Here is a 15154-nt window from a genome sequence, read left to right as displayed (position 1 = left end):
CTCTGTGACTATGTGCGAGCAGTGCCATGGGCAGATGAGGCTGAGCAACAGCTTTCCAGGCTAGCCCCTTCTGGCTGACAGCTATCTGCAGACGTTCACGTTTTCAGAGCAGGGCTGTCTAAGAAGCATGGCATGGTACCCTTAAGCTATGGTTGACGTTTGAGAATGAGAGACAAGCAAGCAGCCCCAGTGTCTGTGCCTCTGCGCGAGCAGTGCCATGGGCAAATGAGGCTGAGCAACAGCTTTCCATGCTAGCCTCTTCTGGCTGACAGCTATCTGCAGACGTTCACATTTTCGGAACGGCGCTGCCAAAGTAGCATAAGAGGCAGCATCAATTTCTCAGGCTACGTTTGAAGTTTGAGGTGGCAGGACAAGGAAGCAGCCCCAGTCTCTGTGCCTCTGTGCAAGCAGTGCCATGGGCAGATGAGGCTGAGCAACAGCTTTCCAGGCTAGCCCCTTCTGGCTGACAGCCATCTGCAGACGTTCGCATTTACAGGTCAGGGCTGCGAAAGTAGCCTAGCATATACCCCCCATTGCCCAGTTTACATTTGAAGTTTGATGTGTCAAAACAAGCAAGCAGCCCCAGTCTCTGTGCCTCTGTGTGAGCAGGGCCATGGGCAGATGAGGCAGAGCAACATCTTTCCTGGCTAGCGCTTTCTGGCTGACAGCTATCTGCAGACGTTCGCATTTTCGGAGCACTGATGCGAATGTGGTGTTGCAGGAAACCTCCGTTTCCCAGGATACGTTTGAAGACTCAGGAGGCAAGACAAGCAAGCAGCCCCAGTCTCTGTGGCTCTGTGCAAGCACTGCCTTGGGCAGATGAGGCTGAGCAACAGCTTTCCAGGCTAGCCCCTTCTGGCTGTCAGGTATATGCAAACGTTAGCATTTTTGGAGCAGGGTTGCTAAAGTAGCCTAGCAGGAACACCCCCATTCCCAGGTGAAATCTGAAGTTTAAGGTGGCAAGAAAAGCAAGTAGCCCCAGTCTCTGTGCCTCTGTGCGAGCAGTGCCATGGGCAGATGAGGCTGAGCAACAGCTTTCCAGGCTAGCCCCTTCTGGCTGACAGCCATCTGCCGACGTTCGCATTTACAGGTCAGGGCTGCGAAAGTAGCCTAGCACGTACCCTCGAGTTTTCAGTTTACGTTTGAAGTTTGATGTGGCAAAACAAGCAAGCAGCCCCAGTCTCTGTGCCTCCGTGTGAGCAGGGCCATGGGCAGATGAGGCTGAGCAACAGCTTTCCAGGCTAGCCTCTTCTGGCTGACAGCTATCTGCAGACGTTCGCATTTTCGGAGCAGGACGGCAAAAGTAGCCCAGCAGGCAGCATCCCTTTCCAAGGTTACGTTTGAAGTCTGAGGTGGCAAGACAAGCAAGCAGTCCCAGTGTCTGTGCCTCTGTGCGAGCAGTGCCCTGGGCAGATGAGGCAGAGCAACAGCTTTCCAGGCTAGCCCCTTCTGGCTGCCAGCTATTTGCAGACGTTCGCATTTTGGGAGCAGGGCTGCCGGTGGGTGCCGGCACGGTCCACCTAAGCTACTTTTGAAGTTTGAGGTGGCAAGACAAGCAAGCAGCCCCAGTGTCTGTGCCTCTGTGCGAGCAGTGCCATGGGCAGATGAGGCTGAGCAACAGCTTTCCAGGCTAGCCCCTTCTGGCTGACAGCCATCTGCAGACGTTCGCATTTTCGGAGCAGGGCTGCCAAACTAGACTAGCAGGTACCCCCCTTTCTCAGGCTACGTCTGAAGGTTGAGGTGGGAAGACAAGTAAGCAGCCCCAGTGTCTGTGCCTCTGTGCGAGCAGTGCCATGGGCAGATGAGGCAGAGCAACAGCTTTCCAGGCTAGCCCCTTCTGGCTGACAGCCATCTGCAGACGTTCGCATTTACAGGTCAGGGCTGCGAAAGTAGCCTAGCACGTACCTCCCATTTCCCAGTTTACGTTTGAAGTTCGATGTGGCAAAACAAGCAAGCAGCCCCAGTCTCTGTGCCTCTGTGTGAGCAGGGCCATGGGCAGATGAGGCAGAGCAACATCTTTCCTGGCTAGCGCTTTCTGGCTGACAGCTATCTGCAGACGTTCGCATTTGCAGAGAAGGGCTGCCGGTGGGGGCCGGCACGGCCCACCTAAGATACTTTTTAAGTTTGAGGTGGCAAGACAAGCAAGCAGCCCCAGTGTCTGTGCCTCTGTGCGAGCAGTGCCATGGGCAGATGAGGCTGAGCAACAGCTTTCCAGGCTAGCCTCTTCTGGCTGACAGGTATATGCAAACGTTCGCATTTTTGGAGCAGGGTTGCGAAAGTAGCCTAGCAGGTACCCCCCATTTCCCAGTTTACGTTTGAAGTTTGATGTGGCAAAACAAGCAAGCAGCCCCAGTCTCTGTGCCTCTGTGTGAGCAGGCCATGGGCAGATGAGGCAGAGCAATATCTTTCCAGGCTAGCCCCTTCTGGCTGACAGCTATCTGCAGACGTTCACGTTTTCGGAGCAGCGGTGTCTAAGAAGCATGGCATGGTACCCTTAAGCTATGGTTGACGTTTGAGAATGAGAGACAAGCAAGCAGCCCCAGTGTCTGTGCCTCTGCGCGAGCAGTGCCATGGGCAAATGAGGCTGAGCAACAGCTTTCCAGGCTAGCCTCTTCTGGCTGACAGCTATCTGCAGACGTTCGCATTTTCGGAGCAGGGCTGCCAAACTAGACTAGCAGGTACCCCCCCTTTCTCAGGCTACGTCTGAAGGTTGAGTTGGGAAGACAAGTAAGCAGCCCCAGTCTCTGTGCCTCTGTGCGAGCAGTGCCATGGGCAGATGAGGCTGAGCAACAGCTTTCCAAGCTAGACCCTTCTGGCTGACAGCCATCTGCAGACGTTTGCATTTACAGGTCAGGGCTGCGAAAGTAGCGTAGCAGGTACCCCCCATTTCCCAGTTTACGTTTGAAGTTCGATGTGGCAAAACAAGCAAGCAGCCCCAGTCTCTGTGCCTCAGTGTGAGCAGGGCCATGGGCAGATGAGGCAGAGCAACATCTTTCCTGGCTAGCGCTTTCTGGCTGACAGCTATCTGCAGACGTTCGCATTTTCGGAGCACTGATGCGAATGTGGTGTTGCATGACACCTCCGTTTCCCAGGATACGTTTGAAGACTGAGGTGGCAAGACAAGCAAGCAGCCCCAGGCTCTGTGGCTCTGTGCGAGCAGTGCCATGGGCAGATGAGGCTGAGCATCAGCTTTCCAGGCTAGCCTCTTCTGCCTGACAACTATCTGCAGACGTTCGCATTTTCGGAGCACGACTGCCAAACTAGCCTAGCACGCACACACCTTTTCCAGGCTACGTTTCAAGTTTGAGGTGGCAAGACAAGCAAGCAGTCCCAGTGTCTGTGCCTCTGTGCGAGCAGTGCCCTGGGCAGAGGAGGCTCAGCAACAGCTTTCCAGGCTAGCCCCTTCTGGCTGCCAGCTATCTGCAGACGTTCGCATTTTCGGAGCAGGGCTGCCGGTGGGGGCCGGAACGGCCCACCTAAGATACTTTTGAACTTTGAGGTGGGAAGACAAGCAAGCAGCCCCAGTCTCTGTGCCTCTGTGCGAGCAGTGCCATGGGCAGATGAGACTGAGCAACAGTTTTCCAGGGTAGCCTCTTCTGGCTGACAGCCATCTGCAGACGTTCGCATTTACAGGTCAGGGCTGCGAAAGTAGCCTAGCAGGTAACCCCCTTTCCCAGTTTACGTTTGAAGTTTGATGTGGCAAAACAAGCAAGCAGCCCCAGTCTCTGTGCCTCTGTGCGAGCAGGCCCATGGGCAGATGAGGCAGAGCAACATCTTTCCTGGCTAGCGCTTTCTGGCTGACAGCTATGTACAGACGTTAGCATTTTCGGAGCACTGATGCGAAAGTGGCGTTGCAGGAAACCTCCGTTTCCCAGGACACGTTTGAAGACTGAGGTGGCAAGACAAGCAAGAAGCCCCAGGCTCTGTGGCTCTGTGCGAGCAGTGCCATGGGCAGATGAGGCTGAGCAACAGCTTTCCAGGCTAGCCCCTTCTGGCTGACAGCTATCTGCAGACGTTCACGTTTTCGGAGCAGGGCTGTCTAAGAAGCATGGCATGGTACCCTTAAGCTATGGTTGACGTTTGACAATGAGAGACAAGCAAGCAGCCCCAGTGTCTGTGCCTCTGCGCGAGCAGTGCCATGGGCAAATGAGGCTGAGCAACAGCTTTCCAGGCTAGCCTCTTCTGGCTGACAGCTATCTGCAGATATTCACATTTTCGGAACGGCGCTGCCAAAGTAGCATAAGAGGCAGCACCAATTTCTCAGGCTACGTTTGAAGTTTGAGGTGGCAAGACAAGCAAGCAGCCCCAGTCTCTGTGCCTCTGTGCAAGCAGTGCCATGGGCAGATGAGGCTGAGCAACAGCTTTCCAGGCTAGCCTCTTCTGGCTTAAAGCTATCTGGAAATGTCCGTATTTTTGGAGCAGGGCAGCGAAAATAGCCTAGCAGGCACACCCCCTTTCCCAGGATACGTTTGAAGTTTGAGGTGGCAAGACAAGCAAGCAGCCCCAGTCTCTGTGCCTCTGTGCAAGCAGTGCCATGGGCAGATGAGGCAGAGCAACAGCTTTCCAGGCTAGCCCCTTCTGGCTGACAGCCATCTGCAGACGTTCGCATTTACAGGTCAGGGCTGCGAAAGTAGCCTAACACGTACTCCCCATTTCCCAGTTTACCTTTGAAGTTTGATGTGACAAAACAAGCAAGCAGCCCCAGTCTCTGTGCCTCTGTGTGAGCAGGGCCATGGGCAGATGAGGCAGAGCAACAGCTTTCCAGGCTAGACCCTTCTGGGTGACATCAATGTGCAGACGTTCGCATTTTCGGAGCAGGGCTGCCAAACTAGCCTAGCAGGCACACACCTTTTCCCAGGCTACGTTTCAAGTTTGAGGCTGCAAGACAAGCAAGCAGCCCCAGTGTCTGTGCCTCTGCGCGAGTAGTGCCATGGGCATATGAGGCTGAGTAACAGCTTTCCAGGCTAGCCCCTTCTGGTTGCCAGCTATTTGCAGACGTTCGCATTTTGGGAGCAGGGCTGCCGGTGGGGGCCGGCACGGCCCACCTAAGCTACTTTTGAAGTTTGAGGTGGCAAGACAAGCAAGCAGCCCCAGTGTCTGTGCCTCTGTGCTATCAGTGCCATGGGCAGATGAGGCTGAGCAACAGGTTTCCAGGCTAGCCCCTTCTGGGTGACATCAATTTGCAGACGTTCGCATTTTCGGAGCAGGGCTGCCAATCTAGCCTAGCAGGTACCCCCCTTTCTCAGGCTACGTCTGAAGGTTGAGGTTGCAAGACAAGCAAGCAGCTCCAGTCTCTGTGCCTCTGTGCGAGCAGTGCCATGGGCAGATGAGGCAGAGCAACATCTTTCCTGGCTAGCGCTTTCTGGCTGACAGCTATCTGCAGACGTTCGCATTTTCGGAGCACTGATGCGAATGTGGCGTTGCAGGAAACCTCCGTTTCCCAGGATACGTTTGAAGACTGAGGTGGCAAGACAAGCAAGCAGCCCCAGTGTCTGTGCCTCTGTGCGAGCAGTGCCATGGGCAGATGAGGCAGAGGAACAGCTTTCCAGGCTAGCCTCTTCTGCCTGACAGCTATCTGCAGACGTTCACATTTTCGGAACGGCGTTGCCAAACTAGACTAGCAGTTACCCCCCCTTTCTCAGGCTACGTCTGAAGGTTGAGGTGGGAAGACAAGTAAGCAGCCCCAGTCTCTGTGCCTCTGTGCGAGCAGTGCCATGGGCAGATGAGGCTGAGCAACAGCTTTCCAGGCTAGCCCCTTCTGGCTGACAGCCATCTGCAGACGTTCGCATTTACAGGTCAGGGCTGCGAAAGTAGCCTAGCAGGTAACCCCATTTCCCAGTTTACATTTGAAGTTTGATGTGGCAAAACAAGCAAGCAGCCCCAGTCTCTGTGCCTCTGTGCGAGCAGGCCCATGGGCAGATGAGGCAGAGCAACATCTTTCCTGGCTAGCGCTTTCTGGCTGACAGCTATGTACAGACGTTAGCATTTTCGGAGCACTGATGCGAAAGTGGCGTTGCAGGAAACCTCCGTTTCCCAGGACACGTTTGAAGACTGAGGTGGCAACACAAGCAAGCAGCCCCAGGCTCTGTGTCTCTGTGCGAGCAGTGCCATGGGCAGATGAGGCTGAGCAACAGCTTTCCAGGCTAGCACCTTCTGGCTGACAGCTATCTGCAGACGTTCACGTTTTCAGAGCAGGGCTGTCTAAGAAGCATGGCATGGTACCCTTAAGCTATGGTTGACGTTTGAGAATGAGAGACGAGCAAGCAGCCCCAGTGTCTGTGCCTCTGCGCGAGCAGTGCCATAGGCAAATGAGGCTGAGCAACAGCTTTCCAGGCTAGCCCCTTCTGGCTGACAGCCATCTGCAGACGTTCGCATTTACAGGTCAGGGCTGCGAAAGTAGCCTAGCATATACCCCCCATTTCCCAGTTTACGTTTGAAGTTCGATGTGGCAAAACAAGCAAGCAGCCCCAGTCTCTGTGCCTCTGTGTGAGCAGTGCCATGGGCAGATGAGGCTGAGTAGCAGCTTTCCAGGCTAGCCTCTTCTGCCTGACAGCTATCTGCAGACATTCGCATTTTCGGAGCAGGACTGCCAAACTAGACTAGCAGGTACCCCCCTTTCTCAGGCTACGTCTGAAGGTTGAGGTGGCAAGACAAGCAAGCAGCCCCAGTCTCTGTGCCTCTGTGCGAGCAGTGCCATGGGGAGATGAGGCTGAGCAACAGCTTTCCAGGCTAGCCCCTTCTGGCTAACAGCCATCTGCAGACGTTTGCATTTACAGGTCAGGGCTGCGAAAGTAGCCTAGCAGGTAACCCCATTTCCCAGTTTACGTTTGAAGTTTGATGTGGCAAAACAAGCAAGCAGCCCCAGTCTCTGTGCCTCTGTGTGAGCAGGCCATGGGCAGATGAGGCAGAGCAATATCTTTCCAGGCTAGCCCCTTCTGGCTGACAGCTATCTGCAGACGTTCACGTTTTCGGAGCAGGGCTGTCTAAGAAGCATGGCATGGTACCCTTAAGCTATGGTTGACGTTTGACAATGAGAGACAAGCAAGCAGCCCCAGTGTCTGTGCCTCTGCGCGAGCAGTGCCATGGGCAAATGAGGCTGAGCAACAGCTTTCCATGCTAGCCTCTTCTGGCTGACAGCTATCTGCAGACGTTCACATTTTCGGAACGGCGCTGCCAAAGTAGCATAAGAGGCAGCACCAATTTCTCAGGCTACGTTTGAAGTTTGAGGTGGCAAGACAAGCAAGCAGCCCAAGTCTCTGTGCCTCTGTGCAAGCAGTGCCATGGGCAGATGAGGCTGAGCAACAGCTTTCCAGGCTAGCACCTTCTGGCTGACAGCCATCTGAAGACGTTCGCATTTACAGGTCAGGGCTGCGAAAGTAGCCTAGCATATACCCCCCCATTTCCCAGTTTACCTTTGAAGTTTGATGTGTCAAAACAAGCTAGCAGCCCCAGTCTCTGTGCCTCTGTGCAAGCAGTGCCTTGGGCAGATGAGGCTGAGCAACAGCTTTCCAGACTAGCCCCTTCTGGCTGACAGGTATATCCAAAAGTTCGCATTTTTGGAGCAGGGTTGCGAAAGTAGCCTAGCAGGAACCCCCCCATTCCCAGGTGAAATCTGAAGTTTAAGGTGGCAAGACAAGCAAGTAGCCCCAGTCTCTGTGCCTCTGTGCGAGCAGTGCCATGGGCAGATGAGGCTGAGCATCAGCTTTCCAGTCTAGCCCCTTCTGCCTGACAGCTATCTGCAGACGTTCACGTTTTCGGAGCAGGGCTGTCTAAGAAGCATGGCATGGTACCCTTAAGCTATGGTTGACGTTTGAGAATGAGAGACAAGCAAGCAGCCCCAGTGTCTGTGCCTCTGCGCGAGCAGTGCCATGGGCAAATGATGCTGAGCATCAGCTTTCCAGTCTAGCCCCTTCTGCCTGACAGCTATCTGCAGACGTTCGCATTTTCGGAGCAGGGCTGCCAAACTAGACTAGCAGGTACCCCCCCTTTCTCAGGCTACGTCTGAAGGTTGAGGTGGGAAGACAAGTAAGCAGCCCCAGTCTCTGTGCCTCTGTGCGAGCAGTGCCATGGGCAGATGAGGCTGAGCAACAGCTTTCCAAGCTAGACCCTTCTGGCTGACAGCCATCTGCAGACGTTTGCATTTACAGGTCAGGGCTGCGAAAGTAGCGTAGCAGGTACCCCCCATTTCCCAGTTTACGTTTGAAGTTCGATGTGGCAAAACAAGCAAGCAGCCCCAGTCTCTGTGCCTCAGTGTGAGCAGGGCCATGGGCAGATGAGGCAGAGCAACATCTTTCCTGGCTAGCGCTTTCTGGCTGACAGCTATCTGCAGACGTTCGCATTTTCGGAGCACTGATGCGAATGTGGTGTTGCATGAAACCTCCGTTTCCCAGGATACGTTTGAAGACTGAGGTGGCAAGACAAGCAAGCAGCCCCAGGCTCTGTGGCTCTGTGCGAGCAGTGCCATGGGCAGATGAGGCTGAGCATCAGCTTTCCAGGCTAGCCTCTTCTGCCTGACAACTATCTGCAGACGTTCGCATTTTCGGAGCACGACTGCCAAACTAGCCTAGCAGGCACACACCTTTTCCAGGCTACGTTTCAAGTTTGAGGTGGCAAGACAAGCAAGCAGTCCCAGTGTCTGTGCCTCTGTGCGAGCAGTGCCCTGGGCAGAGGAGGCTCAGCAACAGCTTTCCAGGCTAGCCCCTTCTGGCTGCCAGCTATCTGCAGACGTTCGCATTTTCGGAGCAGGGCTGCTGGTGGGGGCCGGAACGGCCCACCTAATATACTTTTGAACTTTGAGGTGGCAAGACAAGCAAGCAGCCCCAGTCTCTGTGCCTCTGTGCGAGCAGTGCCATGGGGAGATGAGGCTGAGCAACAGCTTTCCAGGCTAGCCCCTTCTGGCTAACAGCCATCTGCAGACGTTTGCATTTACAGGTCAGGGCTGCGAAAGTAGCCTAGCAGGTAACCCCATTTCCCAGTTTACGTTTGAAGTTTGATGTGGCAAAACAAGCAAGCAGCCCCAGTCTCTGTGCCTCTGTGTGAGCAGGCCATGGGCAGATGAGGCAGAGCAATATCTTTCCAGGCTAGCCCCTTCTGGCTGACAGCTATCTGCAGACGTTCACGTTTTCGGAGCAGGGCTGTCTAAGAAGCATGGCATGGTACCCTTAAGCTATGGTTGACGTTTGAGAATGAGAGACAAGCAAGCAGCCCCAGTGTCTGTGCCTCTGCGCGAGCAGTGCCATGGGCAAATGAGGCTGAGCAACAGCTTTCCATGCTAGCCTCTTCTGGCTGACAGCTATCTGCAGACGTTCACATTTTCGGAACGGCGCTGCCAAAGTAGCATAAGAGGCAGCACCAATTTCTCAGGCTACGTTTGAAGTTTGAGGTGGCAAGACAAGCAAGCAGCCCAAGTCTCTGTGCCTCTGTGCAAGCAGTGCCATCGGCAGATGAGGCTGAGCAACAGCTTTCCAGGCTAGCACCTTCTGGCTGACAGCCATCTGAAGACGTTCGCATTTACAGGTCAGGGCTGCGAAAGTAGCCTAGCATATACCCCCCCATTTCCCAGTTTACCTTTGAAGTTTGATGTGTCAAAACAAGCTAGCAGCCCCAGTCTCTGTGCCTCTGTGCAAGCAGTGCCTTGGGCAGATGAGGCTGAGCAACAGCTTTCCAGACTAGCCCCTTCTGGCTGACAGGTATATCCAAAAGTTCGCATTTTTGGAGCAGGGTTGCGAAAGTAGCCTAGCAGGAACCCCCCCATTCCCAGGTGAAATCTGAAGTTTAAGGTGGCAAGACAAGCAAGTAGCCCCAGTCTCTGTGCCTCTGTGCGAGCAGTGCCATGGGCAGATGAGGCTGAGCATCAGCTTTCCAGTCTAGCCCCTTCTGCCTGACAGCTATCTGCAGACGTTCACGTTTTCGGAGCAGGGCTGTCTAAGAAGCATGGCATGGTACCCTTAAGCTATGGTTGACGTTTGAGAATGAGAGACAAGCAAGCAGCCCCAGTGTCTGTGCCTCTGCGCGAGCAGTGCCATGGGCAAATGAGGCCTAGCATCAGCTTTCCAGTCTAGCCCCTTCTGCCTGACAGCTATCTGCAGACGTTCGCATTTTCGGAGCAGGGCTGCCAAACTAGACTAGCAGGTACCCCCCCTTTCTCAGGCTACGTCTGAAGGTTGAGGTGGGAAGACAAGTAAGCAGCCTCAGTCTCTGTGCCTCTGTGCGAGCAGGGCCATGGGCAGATGAGGCAGAGCAACATCTTTCCTGGCTAGCGCTTTCTGGCTGACAGCTATCTGCAGACGTTCGCATTTTCGGAGCACTGATGCGAATGTGGTGTTGCATGAAACCTCCGTTTCCCAGGATACGTTTGAAGACTGAGGTGGCAAGACAAGCAAGCAGCCCCAGGCTCTGTGGCTCTGTGCGAGCAGTGCCATGGGCAGATGAGGCTGAGCATCAGCTTTCCAGGCTAGCCTCTTCTGCCTGACAACTATCTGCAGACGTTCGCATTTTCGGAGCACGACTGCCAAACTAGCCTAGCAGGCACACACCTTTTCCAGGCTACGTTTCAAGTTTGAGGTGGCAAGACAAGCAAGCAGTCCCAGTGTCTGTGCCTCTGTGCGAGCAGTGCCCTGGGCAGAGGAGGCTCAGCAACAGCTTTCCAGGCTAGCCCCTTCTGGCTGCCAGCTATCTGCAGACGTTCGCATTTTCGGAGCAGGGCTGCCGGTGGGGGCCGAAACGGCCCACCTAATATATTTTTGAACTTTGAGGTGGCAAGACAAGCAAGCAGCCCCAGTCTCTGTGCCTCTGTGCGAGCAGTGCCATGGGCAGATGAGACTGAGCAACAGTTTTCCAGGGTAGCCTCTTCTGGCTGACAGCCATCTGCAGACGTTCGCATTTACAGGTCAGGGCTGCGAAAGTAGCCTAGCAGGTAACCCTGTTTCCCACTTTACGTTTGAAGTTTGATGTGGCAAAACAAGCAAGCAACCCCAGTCTCTGTGCCTCTGTGTGAGCAGGCCATGGGCAGATGAGGCAGAGCAATATCTTTCCAGGCTAGCCCCTTCTGGCTGACAGCTATCTGCAGACGTTCACGTTTTCGGAGCAGGGGTGTCTAAGAAGCATGGCATGGTACCCTTAAGCTATGGTTGACGTTTGACAATGAGAGACAAGCAAGCAGCCCCAGCGTCTGTGCCTCTGCGCGAGCAGTGCCATGGGCAAATGAGGCTGAGCAACAGCTTTCCATGCTAGCCTCTTCTGGCTGACAGCTATCTGCAGACGTTCACATTTTCGGAACGGCGCTGCCAAAGTAGCATAAGAGGCAGCACCAATTTCTCAGGCTACGTTTGAAGTTTGAGGTGGCAAGACAAGCAAGCAGCCCAAGTCTCTGTGCCTCTGTGCAAGCAGTGCCATGGGCAGATGAGGCTGAGCAACAGCTTTCCAGGCTAGCACCTTCTGGCTGACAGCCATCTGAAGACGTTCGCATTTACAGGTCAGGGCTGCGAAAGTAGCCTAGCATATACCCCCCCATTTCCCAGTTTACCTTTGAAGTTTGATGTGTCAAAACAAGCTAGCAGCCCCAGTCTCTGTGCCTCTGTGCAAGCAGTGCCTTGGGCAGATGAGGCTGAGCAACAGCTTTCCAGACTAGCCCCTTCTGGCTGACAGGTATATCCAAAAGTTCGCATTTTTGGAGCAGGGTTGCGAAAGTAGCCTAGCAGGAACCCCCCCATTCCCAGGTGAAATCTGAAGTTTAAGGTGGCAAGACAAGCAAGTAGCCCCAGTCTCTGTGCCTCTGTGCGAGCAGTGCCATGGGCAGATGAGGCTGAGCATCAGCTTTCCAGTCTAGCCCCTTCTGCCTGACAGCTATCTGCAGACGTTCACGTTTTCGGAGCAGGGCTGTCTAAGAAGCATGGCATGGTACCCTTAAGCTATGGTTGACGTTTGACAATGAGAGACAAGCAAGCAGCCCCAGTGTCTGTGCCTCTGCGCGAGCAGTGCCATGGGCAAATGAGGCTGAGCATCAGCTTTCCAGTCTAGCCCCTTCTGCCTGACAGCTATCTGCAGACGTTCGCATTTTCGGAGCAGGGCTGCCAAACTAGACTAGCAGGTACCCCCCCTTTCTCAGGCTACGTCTGAAGGTTGAGGTGGGAAGACAAGTAAGCAGCCCCAGTCTCTGTGCCTCTGTGCGAGCAGTGCCATGGGCAGATGAGGCTGAGCAACAGCTTTCCAAGCTAGACCCTTCTGGCTGACAGCCATCTGCAGACGTTTGCATTTACAGGTCAGGGCTGCGAAAGTAGCGTAGCAGGTACCCCCCATTTCCCAGTTTACGTTTGAAGTTCGATGTGGCAAAACAAGCAAGCAGCCCCAGTCTCTGTGCCTCAGTGTGAGCAGGGCCATGGGCAGATGAGGCAGAGCAACATCTTTCCTGGCTAGCGCTTTCTGGCTGACAGCTATCTGCAGACGTTCGCATTTTCGGAGCACTGATGCGAATGTGGTGTTGCATGAAACCTCCGTTTCCCAGGATACGTTTGAAGACTGAGGTGGCAAGACAAGCAAGCAGCCCCAGGCTCTGTGGCTCTGTGCGAGCAGTGCCATGGGCAGATGAGGCTGAGCATCAGCTTTCCAGGCTAGCCTCTTCTGCCTGACAACTATCTGCAGACGTTCGCATTTTCGGAGCACGACTGCCAAACTAGCCTAGCACGCACACACCTTTTCCAGGCTACGTTTCAAGTTTGAGGTGGCAAGACAAGCAAGCAGTCCCAGTGTCTGTGCCTCTGTGCGAGCAGTGCCCTGGGCAGAGGAGGCTCAGCAACAGCTTTCCAGGCTAGCCCCTTCTGGCTGCCAGCTATCTGCAGACGTTCGCATTTTCGGAGCAGGGCTGCCGGTGGGGGCCGGAACGGCCCACCTAAGATACTTTTGAACTTTGAGGTGGCAAGACAAGCAAGCAGCCCCAGTCTCTGTGCCTCTGTGCGAGCAGTGCCATGGGCAGATGAGACTGAGCAACAGTTTTCCAGGGTAGCCTCTTCTGGCTGACAGCCATCTGCAGACGTTCGCATTTACAGGTCAGGGCTGCGAAAGTAGCCTAGCAGGTAACCCTGTTTCCCACTTTACGTTTGAAGTTATGTGGCAAAACAAGCAAGCAGCCCCAGTCTCTGTGCCTCTGTGCGAGCAGGCCCATGGGCAGATGAGGCAGAGCAACATCTTTCCTGGCTAGCGCTTTCTGGCTGACAGCTATGTACAGACGTTAGCATTTTCGGATCACTGATGCGAAAGTGGCGTTGCAGGAAACCTCCGTTTCCCAGGACACGTTTGAAGACTGAGGTGGCAAGACAAGCAAGAAGCCCCAGGCTCTGTGGCTCTGTGCGAGCAGTGCCATGGGCAGATGAGGCTGAGCAACAGCTTTCCAGGCTAGCCCCTTCTGGCTGACAGCTATCTGCAGACGTTCATGTTTTCGGAGCAGGGCTGTCTAAGAAGCATGGCATGGTACCCTTAAGCTATGGTTGATGTTTGACAATGAGAGACAAGCAAGCAGCCCCAGTGTCTGTGCCTCTGCGCGAGCAGTGCCATGGGCAAATGAGGCTGAGCAACAGCTTTCCAGGCTAGCCTCTTCTGGCTGACAGCTATCTGCAGATATTCACATTTTCGGAACGGCGCTGCCAAAGTAGCATAAGAGGCAGCACCAATTTCTCAGGCTACGTTTGAAGTTTGAGGTGGCAAGACAAGCAAGCAGCCCCAGTCTCTGTGCCTCTGTGCAAGCAGTGCCATGGGCAGATGAGGCTGAGCAACAGCTTTCCAGGCTAGCCTCTTCTGGCTTAAAGCTATCTGGAAATGTCCATATTTTTGGAGCAGGGCACCGAAAATAGCCTAGCAGGCACACCCCCTTTCCCAGGATACGTTTGAAGTTTGACGTGGCAAGACAAGCAAGCAGCCCCAGTCTCTGTGCCTCTGTGCAAGCAGTGCCATGGGCAGATGAGGCAGAGCAACAGCTTTCCAGGCTAGCCCCTTCTGGCTGACAGCCATCTGCAGACGTTCGCATTTACAGGTCAGGGCTGCGAAGGTAGCCTAACACGTACCCCCCATTTCCCAGTTTACCTTTGAAGTTTGATGTGGCAAAACAAGCAAGCAGCCCCAGTCTCTGTGCCTCTGTGTGAGCAGGGCCATGGGCAGATGAGGCAGAGCAACATCTTTCCAGGCTAGCGCTTTCTGGCTGACAGCTATCTGCAGACATTCGCATTTTCGGAGCACTGATGCGAATGTGGTGTTGCATGAAACCTCCGTTTCCCAGGATACGTTTGAAGACTAGAGGTGGCAAGACAAGCAAGCAGCCCCAGTCTCTGTGCCTCTGTGCGAGCAGTGCCATGGGCAGATGAGACTGAGCAACAGTTTTCCAGGGTAGCCTCTTCTGGCTGACAGCCATCTGCAGACGTTCGCATTTACAGGTCAGGGCTGCGAAAGTAGCCTAGCAGGTAACCCCATTTCCCAGTTTACGTTTGAAGTTTGATGTGGCAAAACAAGCAAGCAGCCCCAGTCTCTGTGCCTCTGTGCGAGCAGGCCCATGGGCAGATGAGGCAGAGCAACATCTTTCCTGGCTAGCGCTTTCTGGCTGACAGCTATGTGCAGACGTTAGCATTTTCGGAGCACTGATGCGAAAGTGGCGTTACAGGAAACCTCCGTTTCCCAGGACACGTTTGAAGACTGAGGTGGCAAGACAAGCAAGAAGCCCCAGGCTCTGTGGCTCTGTGCGAGCAGTGCCATGGGCAGATAAGGCTGAGCATCAGGTTTCCAGGTTAGCCCCTTCTGGCTGACAGCTATCTGAAGACGTTCGCATTTTCGGAGCAGGGCTGCCGGTGGGGGCCGGTACGGCCCACCTAAGCTACTTTTGAAGTTTGAGGTGGCAAGACAAGCAAGCAGCCCCAGGCTCTGTGGCTCTGTGCTATCAGTGCCATGGGCAGATGAGGCTGAGCAACAGCTTTCCAGGCTAGCCCCTTCTGGCTGACAGCTATCTGCAGACGTTCACGTTTTCAGAGCAGGGCTGTCTAAGAAGCATGGCATGGTACCCTTAAGCTATGGTTGACGTTTGAGAATGAGAGACAAGCAAGCAGCCCCAGTGTCTGTGCCTCTGCGCGAGCAGTGCCATGGGCAAATGAGGCTGAGCAACAGCTTTCCAGGCTAG

Source organism: Opisthocomus hoazin, chromosome 6 (assembly GCF_030867145.1).
Source record: "Opisthocomus hoazin isolate bOpiHoa1 chromosome 6, bOpiHoa1.hap1, whole genome shotgun sequence".
In the NCBI taxonomy this organism is placed as follows: Eukaryota; Metazoa; Chordata; class Aves; order Opisthocomiformes; family Opisthocomidae; genus Opisthocomus; species Opisthocomus hoazin.
This window is presented reverse-complemented; position numbering follows the sequence as displayed.